The following is a 19,215-nucleotide window of genomic DNA, read 5'->3' on the forward strand; positions in this document are numbered from 1 at the left end:
TTCTTTAGGGTGATGAATGGTAGGAAATCGGCAGGGGACAGGGGACAGGGGAAAGAAGGGAGTATTTGAAGTGAATCTTTTATCATGAACTAGAATGGGTGAGGGCCCCATAAATGGCAGCAATCAGTTTCCTATCAGCATCACACAACAGCAGAAAGCAACTTCATTTGCATGAATGATTTTATGACCTACTGCAAAGGAAAGGGGGGAGAGGGAAAGAGTAGAAAGTGGCTTATATTTTTCTCTTTTTAAATCCATCCGAAAAAATTCTCTAAGAACCTCCCACTTCATTCATTAGAAGGGACGGTTTCTACCACGGACTCTTGTTTCCCGTCCCAAGACATTTAAAGAGGGCTGTGTGTCCTCTACAAAACCACCTCAGTTTATTTAGCAAGGTCAGTGGTTTTTCTCTTAAGGAAGCCCAATAATCCCACAATAAATCAGACAACCAACGGCAGAATCAGGAAGACCTTTCCCAAAATATTTGGAAGAGATTTTAAGGCTTCTGTGCCCAGTGATTCAAACCATCACATTCTTTGGGATCTGGAGATTCAGTTGCAACGGCATTTACCGACTATGCAATGGGCTCATGGAGAAGCCACAAACAAGTTAGCGCAAAGTTTCTTTCATAAGAAACAGCGAATCAGTAGTTTATGAGACCAAAAGATCTGTCAGAAAGAATTGGATGTGAAAATAGCTCTGTTCAACATGGCATCTGCCTCCAGCCTAACTTTTCAGGGGGCTCCTCTTCCCATTCCCCTCATGGGGATGGTCAGAAAAAAAAAAGGAAATTCAAATGGCAAGGATATATAAAACAAACTGTCCTGGGCCAGGCATCTGGAGAAGGAGAGATCTGGTGAGATTGCACAGAACACCAGCTCAACAGGGCCCAGAGAGGCCTTCCTGGATTAAACCCTCCTTTCCCTTACTCCATCTCCTTTCGCATCACCTATGTACTTGGACCTTTGTCCTTTGAGCAATCGATATCCCTTCTACCTTACTTCGCAGATCTCCTGCTATAGCCCAGCCCACACGCTCTGCTCCTGTAAGGTCAGCTTGCTCAGTATGCACCAAGCTTGTCTACCTCGCCACCGATCCCTTTCCCGCATTCTCTCTCTGGCCTGGAACTCCCTCTCCTTACATATATGCCAGACCACTCATCTCTCCACCTTCTAAACCTTATTAAGGTCACCGAGACGCTTTCCCTGATTAAGCCCTCTTTTTCTCTACTTCCTCTCTCTTCTGCATTAACCAAGCACTTGGAGCATTTGGGCATTTAGTATTCACCCAACTCTCAGTCCCTCAGCATTTGTGGACATATCTGTAAATTATTTATATTAATGTCTGTCTCCCCCTCTAGAGTATAATCTAACTTGGGAAGGGAACCACTCAGAAAGTCTATCAATTCTGTTGCATTGTGCTCTCCCAAACATTTAGTAGAGTGCTCTGCATACAGTAAACACTCAATAAAAAAACCACTAATTGATTAATAATAATAATGATAGTAATGCTGGTATTTGTTAAGCACTTATGTGCCAAGCACTGTTCTAAGCCTGGAGTAGATACAAAGTAATTAGGTTGTCCCACATGGGGCTCACAGTCTTAGGCCCCATTTGACAGATGAGGTAATTGAGGCACAGAGAAGTTAAGTGACTTGTTCAAAGACACACAGCTGACACATGGCAGAGCCAGGATTAGAACCCACGATCCCTGACTCCCAAGCCTGTGCTCTTTCCCCTAAGCCACGAATGACTGTGTTTATAGAGTGATTGCCATGTACCAAGTCGTAGGGAAAATTCTAGATAATGAGCACAGACAGGGCTCATTCCACACAGGGCTCACAGTCTATGAGGGAGAGTGCAGGTTTTTTTTCTCGTTCTATAGATGAGGAAACTGAGGGACAGAGAGGTGAAGCAACTTGTCCAAAGTCACACAGCAGGATGGTAGCCTAGCTGGAAGTCGAACCAAGGCCCTTTGTCTCCCAATTCCATGCTCTTTCTATGAAGAAACCATCTATGTTGGTCCTACATGGGAACAGGAGGTTGGCGTAGGTGACCCTTGGAAGTCAAATCCACCCCGTTGTGCTGCAAAAGTTTCTTTCCTCATTCACGCCTCCCAGGTAGTGACGGGGCCCACAGAAATGCCGGCGTTCAGCTGACTCGCCTTCACGGACCCTGCACTCTGCATTAATTCAGCCCTTTGCTAGACTGCATTACTCCTTATTCTCTGCCCATCTGGGAAATATTGGAGCTTGAAGTTCTTGGCGTTTTTTAACTTTACATGTAGCACTGAACTGTGTAGAGTTCACTTGGCCCATTAGTCAGGGGCACTTGGAAGCTCTTAGAGTAAAGTTTTCCAAGGACAAACTTAGCTATAGCATTGGAACTAGACTATCTTGAGGCAATCTACACTTTTGGGGGCCCCAACCCAAACCCCAAACTGAAAAACAATGCTCCAGTATTCCTGACTGCCCTAGGTGGCAGGAGAGTTTACCGTCTTTTGGAGCCAAGCTGCAAATTATAAGATTCAGATCAAATGTGACAGGAAAACCCAAATGTACCTTTGACTCATCCCAATAGAAAGTTGAAAGCAGCAGCTAAAATACAAGTGACCTACTAGAAGCCTGGCGGTAGTCAGAAAAAAGATATTATATCAGAGGCCCAGGTATAATTTGTGCCAAAGGAATAAAAGGAAAAGGCAACAAAATAGAAATCTTGCGTGCCTATCAAGATAAAAGAGGTCATCAGAGGCATATAATCAGACTTTTTCAAATGAAAGCTCACCCGAATGTGGAGAACAGGAAAGGCTTAGAGAAAGGCAAGAAAATTGCAAATAGGAAATTAAATGAGGCAAAGAGAAGTTTGAAAAGCACACTGCAAAGCCGTTCAAAGCCAGTAACGTGATCCTTCAAATATATCAAAAGTAAAAAGAACTCGTTGTGGGCAGGGATTGTCTCTCTTTATTGTTGTACTTTCCCAAGTGCTGAATAGAGTGCTCAGCACACGGTAGGCGCTTAATAAATACGAATGAATGAATGAAATCGGTGAAGCCACTTGACAATCAGGAAGTGAAAGGTGCACTCAGAGATGAAAACAAGATAACTAAGAGGCACGATGTATTCTTTATGTTTTCACTGTGGATGATTTTAGAAAGACTTCAATCCCAGGTTGTATTTTGTAGCGGACAGAGCAGAAGAATTGCGTTTTTTAAAATACGGTATTCATCATAAGCTTACTACATGCCAGGCCTGTACTAACCGCAGCGATAGACGCAAGCTAATCAAGTTGCACACAGTCCAATGTCCCATACAGGATTCACGGTCTCAATCCTCATTTTATAGACGAGGTAACTGAGACACAGAGAAGTAAAGTGACTTGCCCTAGGTCTCACAGCAGACAAGTAGAGGAACCGGGATCACAGTCCCAGTCCTTCTGACTCCCAGTCCCGTGCTCTAATCACTTGGCCACGCTGCTTTTCAACTCGTTCAAATTGTGATGGCCATAGGATGCTTCAGACCAAATTAGTTGAATTATAGCATATGACTAGGATCAGAAGATATCCATCTGAGATTTCGGAAGACACTGGAGAGGAAGTCGCAGAAAACCTGTCAAGAGTATTTAGCCTTTCGGCTCAACTGGCCTCTGTACCAGAGACTTGGCATATCATCATTTTAACTCCCGTATTTAAAAAGGTTCACTCTTCAAAAGATATCACTGACTCCTAATCACTGCTGGCATCAAAATCTACCCTCTCTATGTGAATCTCCAAATCCATCCCTTCCTGCCTTATTAAAAATACTCACGCTCACTTTCTTTCCCCCTTTGACTGCCATCTTCAACTGCTCACTCTCTGATAACTCCCTTCCCTTCTACTTTCAAACACACCTTGAGCACCCAATCCTAAAAAAAAATCCCTTTTTTGATCCTACTGCCCCAAACAGTTATCTCCCCTCCTCCCTCCAAACAGTCCTGTCTAAATTCTAAACACTCATTTTGTGTCCATCCCTTGCCTCCATTGATTCTTCCTTTGTCTTCTGTATTTTTTTTTTTTTTGCTTTTTCTTATGTGTTTGTATTCCAAACCTCCTTTACCACCTCAATTCTTAGATTGTGAGTCCTTTGGGGTCCAGAGACAATGTCTAAACCTCATTCACATATTCCCTTCCCAGTCTTTACACGTAATAAACACTTAATAAATACTATTAGCTGTCCTATGAATTGATGCCTTATCGTGGTGGGAGAGTTGGCTTATGCTGATGAAGCTTAGAACTATGCCATATAGGGATACCCTTAATGGAAAGGTCTAAGCCGAAGCATCGGAGTCGATTCACCTGTGCTGGGCAGCAGCGGCATGGGAAAGCATCAAAGACGGATGATCAAGTGATAAAATTGTTGATCAAAGACAACAGCAGAGATTTGTTTTTACTACGTGGAAGAAGGCAACGGTAAACCACTTCCATATCTTTATCAAGAAAACTCTATGGCTACACATTCCAGAACGACTTTATGATGGAAGATGGGATGCTCAGAAGAGGGTGTGTCCATGGAGTAGCTCTGGGTAGGAAAGAACTCGACATTTAAAGAAGAAAATATAATATGGCTACTACTCGCCTCCAACCTCTTCCTTGACCCTCCACTGAAACCGTGCTCTTCAAAGTCACCAATTATCTTCTACTTTGTGAAATCTAACGAAGTCTTCTCCATTAAATCCTGCTTAGTCTCTCAGTTGCCTTTAATACTGTGGACCATCCCCTTCTTCTGGAAACTCTATATAACCCTAGTTTCTCTTAACACAGGCCTCTCCTTGTACTCCGCCTTCTTCTCTGGTGAATCCACCATGATCTCTTTCACCAGCTCTTCCTCTGTCTCTGACTCCTAACTTTGGTTGTCTCTCAAGCTTCCATTCTGGGTCCCTTTCTTTTTCCATCCACACTCAAGCCCTAGGAGAACTCATCCACTCCAGTACCTTCAACTACTACTAACTTTACATGGATGAGTCAAAGTCCATTGATAATAATAACAATAATAATAATTATAATAATAATAGTATTTGTTAAGTGCTTTCTATGTGCCAGGCACTGTTCTAAGCTCTGGGGCCGATACAAAGTAAGCAGGTTGTCCCACGTGAGGCTCACAGACTTAATCCCCATTTTACAGATGAGGTAACTGAGGCACAGAGAAGTGAAGTGATTTGCCCAAAGTCACACAGCAGACAAGTGGCGGAGCTGGGATTAGAACCGACAACTTCTAACTCCCAAGCCCGTGCTCTTTCCACCAAGCCATGTGAACTGGGCTTAAGTTGAGCCTGGATAGGTTGAAAAGCTGGGCTCAGATTTGATCCTACCCCCACCCCCTCACCCCTGAACACTTTTAGGGACTTTTGGAAGCTAGAATGCTGTCATCTCTGGTTGGTGATTTTCTGCATATGCAGATGTCAATCAGTCTATCATATTTATTGAGCATTTACTTTGGGCAGAGCATTGTACTAAGCACTGGACAGACTACAACACAACAATATAACAGACACATTCCCTGCCCACAACCAGCTTACAGTCTAGAGGGACAGACATTAGTATAAATAAATAAAATTACAGGTATGTTTGTAAGTGCTGTGGGGCTGGAAGAGGGGGATGAATAAAGGGAGCAAGTCCAGGTGGTGCACAGGGAGTAAAAGAAGAGGGCTGGGGTTGTCCATGAACTTTAGGCCAACATAATGTTCTACTTTGCCTTTTGCTCCCATCGTGCCAGCTTCATGCATATCTGGTCATCACTTCAACTTTGTGGCTAAATCACCCTGCTTAGATCCTTTTAGATCCACTCAAGCTACCAAATGATAGAGTCCCAAGGAGCTTGAATAAGTTTTCAGGTGATTCAGTCATTCAATCATTCAATCACATTTATTGAGTACTTATCGTGTGCAAAACACTGTATTAGGCGCTTGGGAAAGTACAATATAATAACAAACAGACACATTTCTGCCCACAACCAGCTCACAGCCTAAGAGGGGATCAGTCAACTACTAATGCCGAGGGGAATGCCAAAGTGAAGTGATCTCAGGGTCGATAGAGCTACATAAAAAAAATCTCATTTTAGTTTCCTACAGAGTTGCAGTTCCTCCCTGAAGTAGGGTATTTTGGAACAAATCAGTTCCTTGATGTACATCTATATTGCCCTAATCAATAGTATTTTTTGAACTGGGGGTATTTTTTGCTCTAAAGGGTGGAATACAGTTAGAAGAACCTATCCCAGCCCAAAAGGAGCATGCAGTCTACTCAGGTGGTTGACAAGAAATAATGGATATGTAAATGAGTAAATGCTTACATAGGAGGGCATGTAACTTGCTATTACAGAAATGCTGTGGTAGTAATCAGAAACTGTGACCCGAGGGGGAAAAAAACCACAGATTAGAGAAGGCCTCCAGCAGGAGATGTAATTTCACGAGGACTTGGAATCAATTGTATTTATTGAGCACTTACTGTGTGCAGAGCACTGTACTGACCCCTCAGGAAAGTACACTATAACAGAGCCTACCATGAGCTTAAAGTCTAGAGGCGAAGACAGACATTAATATAAATACATGTGGATATGTACATAAGTGTTGGGGGGGCTGAGGGGCTCGTCTCTCTCGTTCACTCCACACATCCTATCCGTTACCAAGACCTGCCGGTTTCACCTTTACAATATTGCCAAGATCCGCCCTTTCCTCTCCACCCAAACGGCTACCTTACTGCTACGGGCTCTCGTTATATCCCGGCTAGACTACCGTGTCAGCCTTCTCTCTGATCTCCCTTCCTCCTCTCTCGCCCCGCTCCAGTCTATTCTTCACTCCGCTGCCCGGCTCATCTTCCTGCAGAAACGATCTGGGCATGGCACTCCCCTTCTTAAACACCTCCAGTGGTTGCCTATCGACCTCCACTCCAAACAAAAACTCCTTACTCTAGGCTTCGAGGCTCTACGTCACCTCGCCCCTTCCTACCTCTCCTCCCTTCTGTCTTTCTACCGCCCACCCCGCACGCTCCGCTCCTCTGCCGCCCACCTCCTCACCATCCCTCGGTCTCGCCTATCCCGCCGTCGACCCCTGGGCCATGTCCTCCCGTGGTCCTGGAATGCCCTCCCTCCTCACCTCCGCCAAACTGATCCTCTTCCCCTCTTCAAAACCCTACTTAAAACTCACCTCCTCCAAGAGGCCTTCCCAGACTGAGCTCCCCTTCTCCCTCTACTCCCTCTACCGCCCCCATTCACCTCTCCGCAGCTTAACCCTCTTTTCCCCCCATCTCCCTCTGCTCCTCCCCCTCTCCCTTCCCATCCCCTTAGCACTGTACTCGTCTGCTCAACTGTATATATTTTCATTACCCTATTTATTTTTTTAATGAGATGTACATCGCCTTGATTCTATTTAGTTGCCGTTGTTTTTACGAGATGTTCTTCCCTTTGACTCTATTTATTGCCATTGTTCTTGTCTGTCTGTCTCCCCCGATTAGACTGTAAGCCCGTCAAACGGCAGGGACTGTCTCTATCTGTTTCCGACTTGTTCATTCCAAGCGCTTAGTACAGTCTTCTGCACATAGTAAGCACTCAGTAAATACTATTGAATGAATGAATGAATGGTTTAAGTGTGACACAGAAGGGAGAAGAAATAGGGGAAATGAGGGCTTAGTCGGGGAAGCCCTCTTGGAGGAGATGTGATTTTAACAAGACTTTGAAGATGGGGAGAGTGGTGACCTGCTATAAAGGAAGTGGGGAGGGAGTTCCAGGTCGGAGATAGGATGTGGCTGAGTGGGCAGCAGACAGATAGATGAGATTGAGGTACAGTGAGTAGGTTGGCATTAGGAGAGCAAAGCGTATGGGCTGGGTTGTAGTAGGAAATTCATGAGGTAAGATAGGAGGGGGCAAGATGATTGAGTACTTTAAAGCCAATAGTAAGGAGTTTCTGTTTGATGAGGAGTGGATGGGCAACAACTGGAGGTTCTTGAGAAGTGGGGAAACATGGACTGAACCATTTTGTGGAAAAATGATCTGGGCAGCAGAGTGAAGAATGAACCGGGATGGGAGAGACAGAAGGCAGAGAGGTCAGCAAGGAGGCTGATGCAGTAATCAAAGTGGGATAGGAAAAGTGCTAAGAGCAGCAAAGTAGTGGTTGCAATGAAGAGGAATGGGAGGATTTTGGTCATGTTCTGAAGGTAGAATCGATAGGATTTGACAGATTGAATATATGGACTGAATGAGAGAGATGAGGTGAGGATATTTAAGCCCGTCATTGGGCAGGGATTGTCTGTATCTGTTGCCAAATTGTATATTCCAAGCACTTAGTACAGTGCTCTGACATAGTAAGCGCTCAGTAAATACTATTGAATGAATGAAAGGGAGGGTGAGGGTGCTGTCTTCAGTGATGGGAAAGTCAGGGGGAGGACAGGGTTTGATTGGGAAGATGAGAAGTTCTGTTTTGGACATTTTAAGTTTGAGGTGTCAGTGGGACATCCAAGCAGAGATATCCTGAAAGAAGGAGGAAATGTAAGACTGCCAAGAAGGAGAAAGATCAGTACTGGAGTTGCAGATTTGGGAGTCATCTGATAGAGATGGTCGTTGAAGCTATGGGAGCGAACGAGTTCTCCAAGGGAGTAGGTGTAGAATGGAGAATAGAAGGCATCCTAGAACAGAACCTCGAGGAACTCCCAACTTTAGGGGTTGGGAGGTGTACAAGGAGCCCACAAAAGAGACTGCAAATGAGTGGCCAGGGAGATAGGAGGAGAACCAAGAGAAGACAGTGTCAGTGAATCCAAGATTAGATAATGCTTCCAGGGGAAAGGGGTGGTCCACAATGTCAAAGGCAGCTGAGAAGTCGAGGAGGATGAGGAGGGAGTAGAGGTCATTGGGTTCGGTAAGCAGGAGATCACCGATAGTCTTTGAGAGGGCAGTTTCCATGGAGTGAAGGGGAAGGAAGCCAGATTGGTGAGGGGCAGAGAGAGAATTGGAGGAGAGGAAGTGGAGAGAGCCGATGTAGGCAACACATTCAAGGAATTCTATTAGGAGGGAGACGGGGCGATTACTGGAAGGAGCTATGGGGTCAAGATTGGGGTTTTCTTTTTAGGATAGGGGATACATGAGCATGTTTGAAAGCCAATGGGAAAGAAGCCATAACAAGAAGTTATGGGGTCAAGGGAGGTTTTGGGTTTTTTTATGATAGGAGATACATGAGCATGTTTGAAAGCAATGGGAAAGAAGCCAATGGAGGGTGAACAGTTGAAGTTATTGATCAGGGAGGGAAGAAGGGAAGGGGAAAGTGTTTAAATATGGTAAAAAGGGATAGTGTCAAGGATGTAGGTGGAGGGAGTGAATTTTGAGACGAGGCAGGAGATCTGTTGGGATACTGTATCCACCCCACCTTCAGCCTCATTTTTCCTGTCTGTAATCTATTTTAATATCTGCCTCCCCTTTTAGAGTGTAAGCTTCTTGTGGCCAGGGATCTTCTCTACCAATTCTATTGTATTGTACCCTCTCAAGGGCTTATTACAGTGTTATACATTCAGTAAGTGTTCGATACATACCACTGACTGACAGTGGGTTCTAATCCTGGCTCTGCCGCTTGTCCGCTGTGTGACCTTGGGCCAATAACTTCACTTCTCTGTGCTTAAATGCCTCATCTATAAAAATACGGGACTATGTCCAACTTGATTATCCCGAAACCATCCCAGCCCTTAGTACAATGCTTGCATGTAAGGCGCTTACTATGTGCCTGTTCTAAGTACTGGAGTAAGTACAAGGTAATCAGGTCAGACACAGTCCCTGACCCACGTGGGGCTCACACTCTTATCCCCATTACACAGATGAGGCAACTGAGGCTCAGAGAAGTTAAGTGGCTTGCTCAAGGTCACACAGCAGACATGTGGTAGAGCCAGGATGAGAACCCACATCCCCTGACTCCTAAGCCCGTGCTCTTTCCACTAGGCCACGCCGCTTACTCCATAATTATGGTCTTTGTTAAACACTATGTGCCAAGCACTGAGGAGGATAGAATCCATTCAGACTGATTGTGCTGCTCACAATCTTACTGAGAAGGAGAGAGGGTATTTAATCCTCATTTTACAGATGAGGAAGCTGAGGCACAGAGAAGTGAAGTGACTTGCCCAAGGTCCCACAACAGCCAGGTGGCTGAGCCAGGATGACGATGCTGGTCCTCTGACTGCCAAGCCTGGGCTCTTTCCGGTGATCCCGACTCTGCCCTCCAGTCAGGTCCCGGGGCAGCACATCTCCCGCTCCGCAGCCGGGGCTCCATACAGTCGGTCAGTCTGTCGATCTTATTTATTGAGTGTTTACTATGTACAGAGCACTGTACAAAACGCTTGGGACAGTATACTATAACAATATAACAGACACATTCCCTGCCCGCAAACCGACTTACAGTCTGCAAGGGGAGACAGACATTAATATAGGAAAATAAATTACGGCTATGTACATAAGTGTTGTGGGGCTGAGATGGGGGATGAATAGAGGGAGCGAGTCAGGGTGAGGCAGAAGGGAGTGGGAGAAGAGGAAAGGAGGACTTGGTCAGGAAGGCCTCTTGAACATGAGGGAGAGTAATTGTCTGCCAGATTTGAGGAGGGAGGGTGTTCCAGGATGTGAGGGAGATAGGCAAGGAAGAGGTAGAGCGAGAAGGCTAGCATCAGAGGAGCGAAGGGTGCGGGCTGGGTGGTCGTAGGAGAGTAGTGGGGTGAGGCAGGAGCGGGCAAGATGATGGACTGCTTTAAAGCCAGTGGTGAGGACTTGCCGTTCTCTCCGGCTGAAAGGGACTGTTGGGGCTGTTTCCCATTCAGTCCACAGAGTTTCATCAAACCTGCCTTCCTGCTTCCCACCTCGGGCAAACACAGGGCCCAAAGGAGCAACATTATTTCCCGCTGCAGATGCTGGGGAGTTAGAGCAGCAGAAGAAGCAGTCCAAGGCGTCAGACCCATACAGGGTGATAAGGAGAGATAGATAAGCTCCCAGCTGCAGCCCAACCCACCGTCTTCACTCACTGTTTTCCCTCTCTGGATGCCTGCCCTGTCCGTCCACCCTCAAACAGGCAAGGACACCCACTTCTCCCCTCCAGACCAGCTCCACCTCCCTCTGGGGCCCCGTAGTATAGTAACAAACATGCTCAATCAATCAATCGATATTAATTGAGCACTTACTGTGAGCAGAGAACTGAACTAAGCTCATGGGAGAGTACAAAGCAACAGAGTTGGTCTATATGTTACCTGCCCACAAGGAGTTTACAATCTAGAAGGGGAGTTAGAGAATAATAATAATAATAATTATGGCATTCGTTAAGCACCTACTATGTGCCAAGCACTGCCAAGGGGCTTAATCCCCATTTTTACAGATGAGGTAACTGAGGAACAGAGACGTAAAGTGGCTTGCCTAAGGTCAAACAGAAGACAAGTGGCAGAGCCGGGATTAGAACTCACGACCTCTGACTCCCGACTCCCGTGTTCTTGACACTAGGCTAATAAGGATAATTGCTCTCCCCCACTTCAAAGCCTTGTTGAAGACACATCTTTTCCACGAGGCCTTCCCTGACTAAGATCTCCTCTCCTCTACTTCCCACTTCCTTCTGTGTCACCCAGACTTTCTCCCTTCATTTATCTTTCCCTCCCATCCCCACAGCACATATTTATATATTTGTCATTTATTTATTTATTTATTTATTTATTTATTTATTTATTTATATCAATATCTGTCTCCCTCTCTAGACTGTGAGCTCCTTGTGGGCAGGGAATGTGTCTGTTTGTTGTTGTATTGTACTCTCCCAATCACTTAGCGCAATGCTCTGCACACAGTAAGCGCTCGATAAATACGATGGATTGAATGAATGAATAATACAAATAAACCAATTACAGATTTGTACCTAAGTCCTGTGGGGCTGCATATCAAGTGCTTAAAGGGTTTCAAAGTCAAGAGCATTGTCGATGCAGAAAGAAGAGGAAGTAGGGGAAAAGAGGACTTAATTTAGGAAGGTCTTTTGAAGGAAATATGTGATTTTTATAAGGCTTTGAAAGTAGGGAAACTGGTGGTCTGTTCTATATAAAGGAGGGGAGAGTCCAAGGTCAGCAGGAGGACTTTGCTTGTATCCACCCCAGTGCGTGGTACAGTGCCTGGCACATAGTAAGCGCTTAACAAATGTCATAATTATTATTATTATGGGCAAGCGGTCAGCAGTGAGACAAAAAAGATGTGAGGTACGGTAAGTTGGTACTAGAGGAGTGAGGTGTGTGGAGTTCGTTGTAGTAGGAAATTAGAAAGGTGAGGTAGGAATACGCTTTAAAACCAGGGGTAAGGAGTTTGTTCTTGAGGTGGAGGTGGATGGGCAATCCCTGGAGGTTCTTGAGGAGTGGGAAAATTTATCTCGAACATTATTTTAGAAAAACGATATGGGCAGCAGAGTGAAGGATGGAATGAAGTAGGGAGAGGGGTCAGCGAGGAGGCCAAGCTGCCCATTGTTGGGTAGAGATTGTCTCTGTTGCCAAATTGTACTTTCCAAGCCCTTAGTACAGTGCTCTGCACACAGTAAGCGCTCGATAAATACGATTGAATGAATGAATGAACATAAGTGCTTGGATCAGCATAGTAGCAGTTTGGATGGGAAGGACAGATTTCAGTGATGCAGTGAAGGTTGAACCCATAGGACCTGATGACAAATTGAATATGCGGGTTGAATGAGAGAGACAAGTCAAATAAGCATCCCGTACAGTGTTCTTCGAGGGTACGCACTCAGTATAGTGCACCCAGCAGGAAGCTCAGCAGCTCCTTTGAATAAGTACTGATTAAGCAAGCAGAATTTGCAATTTTGGCAGCTACCTTGTGTCAGGAGTCCCTTCTAGATTGTAAGTCTGTTGTTGGGTAGGCATTATCTCTATCTGTTGCCAAATAGTACTTTCCAAGTGCTCAGTACAGTCTTCTGCACACAGTAAGCGCTCAATAAATACGGTTGAATGAATGAATGAGTGGATTAACACACTGTCTCGCACAGTGACTAAGAATGATAGTCCACCCTGCCCTGCTGTTCCACGGTGTAACCAATAGACCCCATATCCCTTCACCTGATTCCAGATAGTCTTTTGTCCATTTGGCTTGTATTAGAGACACAATTGCTTCTCTGTCCCTCCAGGGTGAAAGAAGAAAAGACCTGTGGCCCTCAGAGTCTTCCCACCCCTGCTCCTTGGAAGAAAACTCACTGATCCCGCGCAGAGTTCTGATGCAGTCGTCCGTCTGGGATGGCCCACTTGACCAGTAGTGAACAGGTCCACTAAGCCTGGGTCAATAGGAGCGGCATCTCTAGAAGTGGTCGTCTCTCAGCCCCGGCCCCAAGTGGGTGAAAATCACCTCAGTGAGAAGCAGTATGGCCTAGTGGGAAGAGCTCTGCCTTGGGAGTCAGAGGACATGGGTTCTAATTCTGGCTCTGCCACTTGTCTGCTGGGTGACCTTGGGCAAGTCACTTAACTTTTCTGGGCTGCAGTTACTTCATCTGTAAAATGGGGATTAAGATTGTGAGCCCCACGTGCGACAGGGACTGTATCCAACCTGACTACCTTTCATGTGCCCCAGCCCTTAGAACAGTGCTTGACACATAGTATGTGCTCCACAAAAACCATAATTATTAATTATTACTGCCTCTTGGAGAAAAAAGCAGGAAGCTAAGAGGTCATCTCCTCACTAGGGCCAGTCCCATTCCACCTGGTCCCTCAGTTCAGGATGGGAACAGTCCAATTAGTCCACTTGAGCCTTGGTGGACCTCCAGGATCCAGACTCTGGAGGGTTGGAGGGGGAGGGGAAAGGAGATGGGCCAGGAGCCAGGGCTGGGTTGCAACCAGTCCCTCACTGGCCCCTTATTCCTGGCAGAAAAGTGGGTAGTCATTGGCTTCTCCGGTGCCCCGAGGTCAAGGTCGTCCAACTACTGTAAAGACAGATTTAGGGGAAGCATCTGCCCAGGAGGTCAGAAAACATCAGCCATCAAAAACATTATCTGAGAACATCATACCGAGGGCTGTGCCACCTCTCCAGCCCACAGCAAGGTCACCTACCAGCTCCCTTACTTCCTTACCCAAAACATTCCCCCCTGACCTGGAGACCACATAATGCATGGCTCAGTGGAAAGAGCACGGGCTTTGGAGTCAGGGCTCATGAGTTCGAATCCCAGCTCTGCCACTTGTCGGCTGTGTGACTGTGGGCAAGTCACTTAACTTCTCCGTGCCTCAGTTCCCTCATCTGTAAAATGGGGATTAAGACTGTGAGCCCCACGTGGGACAACCTGATTCCCCTATGTCTACCCCAGCGCTTAGAACAGTGCTCGGCACATAGTAAGCGCTTAACAAATACCAACATTATTATTACATAATAATGTCATTTGGTAAGCGCTTATTATTTACCAGGCACCGTTCTGAGCTCTAGGGTGGAGGCAGACAAATCGGATTGGTTGGACACAGTCCCAGTCGCATGTGGGACTCACAGTCTTAATCCCCGTTTTAAAGATGAGGTAACTAAGGCATAGAAAAGTGAAGTTTAGCCTAAGTGAAGCCTAAGGTCACACAGCAGACAAGTGGCAGAGATGGCTTTAGAAGCTAGATCCTTCTGACTTCCAGGCCTGGGCTCTATCTGGTAGATCGTGCTGCTGACACTAATCAATCCATCAGTCCCTCTAGGCTGCATGCACCTGTATTGGACTCTCCAAGGTGTTCAGTACAGTACTCTACCCAAAGTAAGTACTCAATAAAGAGAATAATTCAGTTAAATGATTGATGGTATTTATGGAGTGCCTACTGGATGCAGAGCACTGTATTAAGCACCTTGGAGAATATAATGAAGGGATAAGATCTGGTCTTAGAGGAATTTACCATCAAGTGAAGGAGACAAATTTTCTATTGTTGAGAGGAAAAGAAGGGATTCAATTGCTAGTAACAAGAGAAGGAAAAGTTGGGTAAGTGTGTAACAGTAATTACGGTGTTTTTTAAGTGCTGACCATGTGCCAAGCACTACTCTAACAGCTTAGGTAATAATAACAATGTTGGTATTTATTAAGCACCCAGGCCCAGCATAATAATAATTATTAAGCGCTTTATGGTATACAGAGTCCGGTACCGAGCACTGGGAAAGAACCCCAGGAGGGAATTAAAAACAGTCCCTGCCCCTCCAAGGGTTGTTCGGAGAAGGGACCGCCTCCGCTTTCCCCGGCAGGAAATAGGAATAACTGTGGTATGTGCTAAGCGCTTACTATGTGACAGGCACTGTTCTAAGCCCTGGTGTGGCTACAGGCAAATCGGGTTGGACAGGGTCTCTGTCCCACGTGGGGCTCACAGCTTCAATCCTCATTCTCCAGATGAGAAAACTGAGGCATAGAGAAGTGAATAGTAATAATAATAATGTTGGTATTTATTAAGCGCTTACTATGTGCAGAGCACTGTTCTAAGCGCTGGGTTGTCCCACATGAGGTTCACAGTTAATCCCCATTTTACAGATGAGGTAATTGAGGCACAGAGAAGTTAAGTGCCCTCAGTCACACAGCTGACAAGTGGCAGAGCTGGGAGTCGAACCCATGACCTCTGACTCCGAACTCCAGGCTCTTTCCACTGAGCCACGCTGCTTCCAAGATAACTAGGTTGCCCAACAGATTTGGGTGAAGGAAAATGAATTTTATCCCCATTTTACACATAAGGAAACTGAGGCACAGAGAAGTCATTATTTGCCCAAGGTCACCTAACAAGAAGTTGGCAGAGCCTCGAATCCCAAGTCCATGCCATGCTCTTTCCACTAGACCACGCTGCTTCTCTAGTGCATAAATTAGAGAGTTCATAGATTTTTAGGTAAAATAAATGCTAAGGGCAGCTCTTCTGATAACATGACTTAGAAAGGAGGACGTTAATCAGGGAATCCCTCTTGGAAAGAGGCCAATTTCAGGAGGAAATTCAGCTGAGGAAAGCTGGGGTTGAAGGGGCAGGGAGTTCCCCATACTGCGTTCTGTCCCTTCTCCTCCTCAATCGTGCCCGACTTTGGGAAGAAGATGAAGGCTGGCATGGAAAACAGGGAGGTGGAGCTGCCTGGTATGCAAAGGATCTTTGGGCCTCAGAGACCTGGAATCAGAAGTAGTGCAAGAAATCTAGGCAAATATAGTTCAGCTCGCCAATCCAAAAGATGAAGTGAAGAGGAAGAAACAATCAGTGCAATTGGAGAGGCCTCAGAGTCTCTGTCTCCTGACATATTCCTAAGTGCTTACTATGTGCCAAGCCCTGGGGTAGGAACAAGATAAATTCGGTGCGATAAAGTCCCTGTCCCACATAGGCTCTAAGGAGGAAGGAGAACAAGAACTTAATCCCCCTTTTACAGATGAGGTAAGTATGGGCACAGAAAAGTAAAGTGACTTGCTCAAGGTCACACAGCAGACAAGTGGCAGAGTCCGGTTTAGAACCCATGATCTTCTGACTCCTGGGCTTGTGCTCAATCCACCCCACCATGCTGCTTCTACTCCCCTGACTCAAGCTCTTTCCAGTTGGCCACACGGCTTCTCAATGACATCCTCACTGATGAGGCGAGAGAGCTAAATTTTGGTTATCATCATGCTGAGCGGGCAGCAGGGTAATGATCGACGGCGCAGCGTCTTCCTGGAAGGACAGGAAATGGAACCCCAAGGCACCAACCTGGGCCCTGATGCTGCTCCAGGATGAATGAAGGAATCCACACTGTGTTCCTCCAATTCGCAGGAGCCACTAAAGCCGAGGGATAATGTGGGGAGCAACTTACCCAGATGGAAGGTGGCTCCCCGAAAGCCAAATGAAACTGAATGGAATCAGGCGGGAGAAACAAACCAAATCCATCACTCAACCCATAGACAAAAAACCAGCTTGCGGGAAAGCAGCTCTAGCAATTTCTGTCAACACCGATTGAAAGGTAAATCTAGAGCAATAAAAGAGCTAAACTCAAAAGCGTTCACAATGGGGCAAAAATGAGAACAGTTAACAGGAGTTAAGTAAATGCTACAGTATTACAAATCAGAAGTGGAAATTTTAGCACTTGCTATGTTTTGGGAATGCTACTTAGGTGTAATGAATTTTGCAGTGGTTGCTCTGAATACTCATTATGATAATTTAGGGGAAGAAGCCTTCCTCGAAAAGCCTAAGGAAAAAGTGATTGGGTCTCAAATTAATTTTTTCGGGGCAAAGAATCCGAACACTGTTGATGGAGAAAGCCTTTTGATATAGCTGCAGACCCGCCCCTCGCTCCCCTACCCCATAGAAATTGCTCTTACATTTATTTCCATTATTTTCCTTTTTACCTTCATTTCCAAAGAGGTCATTTGGATTGCTCTAATCTGAAAAACAACAATAAGTGTAGCAAATACTTGACAATGAAGATGGAAAGCCTCTAAAATTCTGTTACCTTAGTAACTGCAAGAATGTAGAAGAATAAGAATACACTGTCAGGACATCATTTTAAATTCCCAGATTTGGGGCTTAAATACAGTTCAGCTTTCATTAGCTTTTTGTTTTTCCCAGCAGGTCCTTGGACTTTGAAACAAAGCCTGAATGGCAGCTCTGAGCAATCCCAGCCCAGCTCCTGATTAGCCATGCCAAACAAAACAACTCTGGCAGTGTAAACTTTCCAGGCATCTGCAACCAGGCCCAGCAGGGAGGATAATTCCTCAGGGAGATTGGGACTGGGTGGAGAGTAAGGGCGGGAGGGAGGGAGGGGAGAAGGGAGGAAGGTGGTGCATTCGGTGGGGGAGGAGCACAGACCTCTCCCAGCCACCCAGAACCACTTCCCTCAACTACTTGCTTTGGATTAAGGACAGAAAATGGTTAAGGACAAGTCTCCTTTGTTTGGCTCTGACCTAGCCCTTGCTCCAAGATTTAATGAGCCAAGTCAGTACTATCACCATTCATTCATCCATTCAATCGCATTTATTGAATGATTACTGTGTGCAGAGCACTGCACTAAACGCTCGGGAGCGTATGATACAACGATAAACAGACCCCCACCCACGCAGCTGCCCCATCCAGGGATCTACCCCCAAACTAGGAACAACCGGCCCACCAGGCGGAGATACACAGATGTGAGGTTTTGTACCAAATGGATGAGAACCATAAAAGAGATGCTGCGTGGTCTAGTAGAAAGACCACTGGGCTGAGAGTCAGGAGTCCTGGGTTCTAATCCAGACTCTGCTGCTTGCCTGCTGTGTGATCTTGAGCAAGTCATTTAACATCTCTGGGGTTCAGTTTCCTCATTTTTTACAAATGGACGATTCGATACCTGTTCACACTCCTTCTTAGATTGTGAGCCCCACGTGGGACAGGGACTGTGTCCAACCCGACTAGTTTACAGAACAGTACAGCTTAGTACAGTGCTTGGCACATAGTAACTGTGGGGTTAGGGGTGGGGTGAGTATCAAAGTTCTTGGGGTGTACGGGTGTCCCCCAAAATGCCGGGGGGATGGAGAAGGGAGGGTGAATAGGGTGGGGAAATGAGAAGTTAGTCAAGGAAAGCTTCAAGGAGGAGATATGATTTTATTAGGACCCTGAAGAAGGGAAAAGTGGCAATCTTGATCTGAGAAGCAGCATGGCCCAGTGGATAGAGCACAGGCCTACGAGGCAGAAGGTCAGGAGTTCTAATCCCGGCTCTGCCACTTGTCTGCTGTGTGACCTTGGGCAAGTCACTTAGCTTCTCTGGGCCTCCGTTACCTCATCTGGAAAATGGGGATCGAGACTGTGAGCCCCACGTGGGACAGGGATGGCGTCCAACCCGATTTGCTTGGATCCACTCCAGTGCTTAGGACAGTGCCTGGCACATCGTGAGTGCTTAATTAAATACCATAATTATTATTATCTATGGAGTGGTGATCTGATGGTATTCCTGTGTTTTTGCTGGCAGCGGTGCCATGTATCGCCTTGTGAATTAAGGGAGGTTGGCACTCCTGCTGTGCTCTCGTAAGGAACAGATCCAGTAAAAAGTCTTTGTCTAGACCCAAATCCTCAACAGGGAGCAAGGAGTGGGCAAACCACATCTTAAGCATTTATTACTGTCTTCTGCCCACAGTATATGCTCTATAAATACCTTTGATTGATTGACCGATCTAAAGACACTCAATAATTGTACTATAAAGGTGACAGGCTAGACAACTGGCTTTAACATTATTAGTTATTTTAAGGATTGATGTGAAATAGGAAAACGCCTACATCCAGTGTCTCATTTCACCT

The 19,215-nt window shown here is 45.9% G+C and overlaps 1 protein-coding gene across 1 annotated transcript in view; it reads right to left on the reverse strand.

The window, feature by feature from the left end:
* Nucleotides 1-19,215, reverse strand: part of GREB1L (GREB1 like retinoic acid receptor coactivator) — a 185,625-nt gene that overhangs the window by 165,430 nt on the left and 980 nt on the right. The window lies entirely within an intron of this gene.

Source organism: Ornithorhynchus anatinus, chromosome 7 (assembly GCF_004115215.2).
Source record: "Ornithorhynchus anatinus isolate Pmale09 chromosome 7, mOrnAna1.pri.v4, whole genome shotgun sequence".
NCBI classification, from domain to species: domain Eukaryota; kingdom Metazoa; phylum Chordata; class Mammalia; order Monotremata; family Ornithorhynchidae; genus Ornithorhynchus; species Ornithorhynchus anatinus.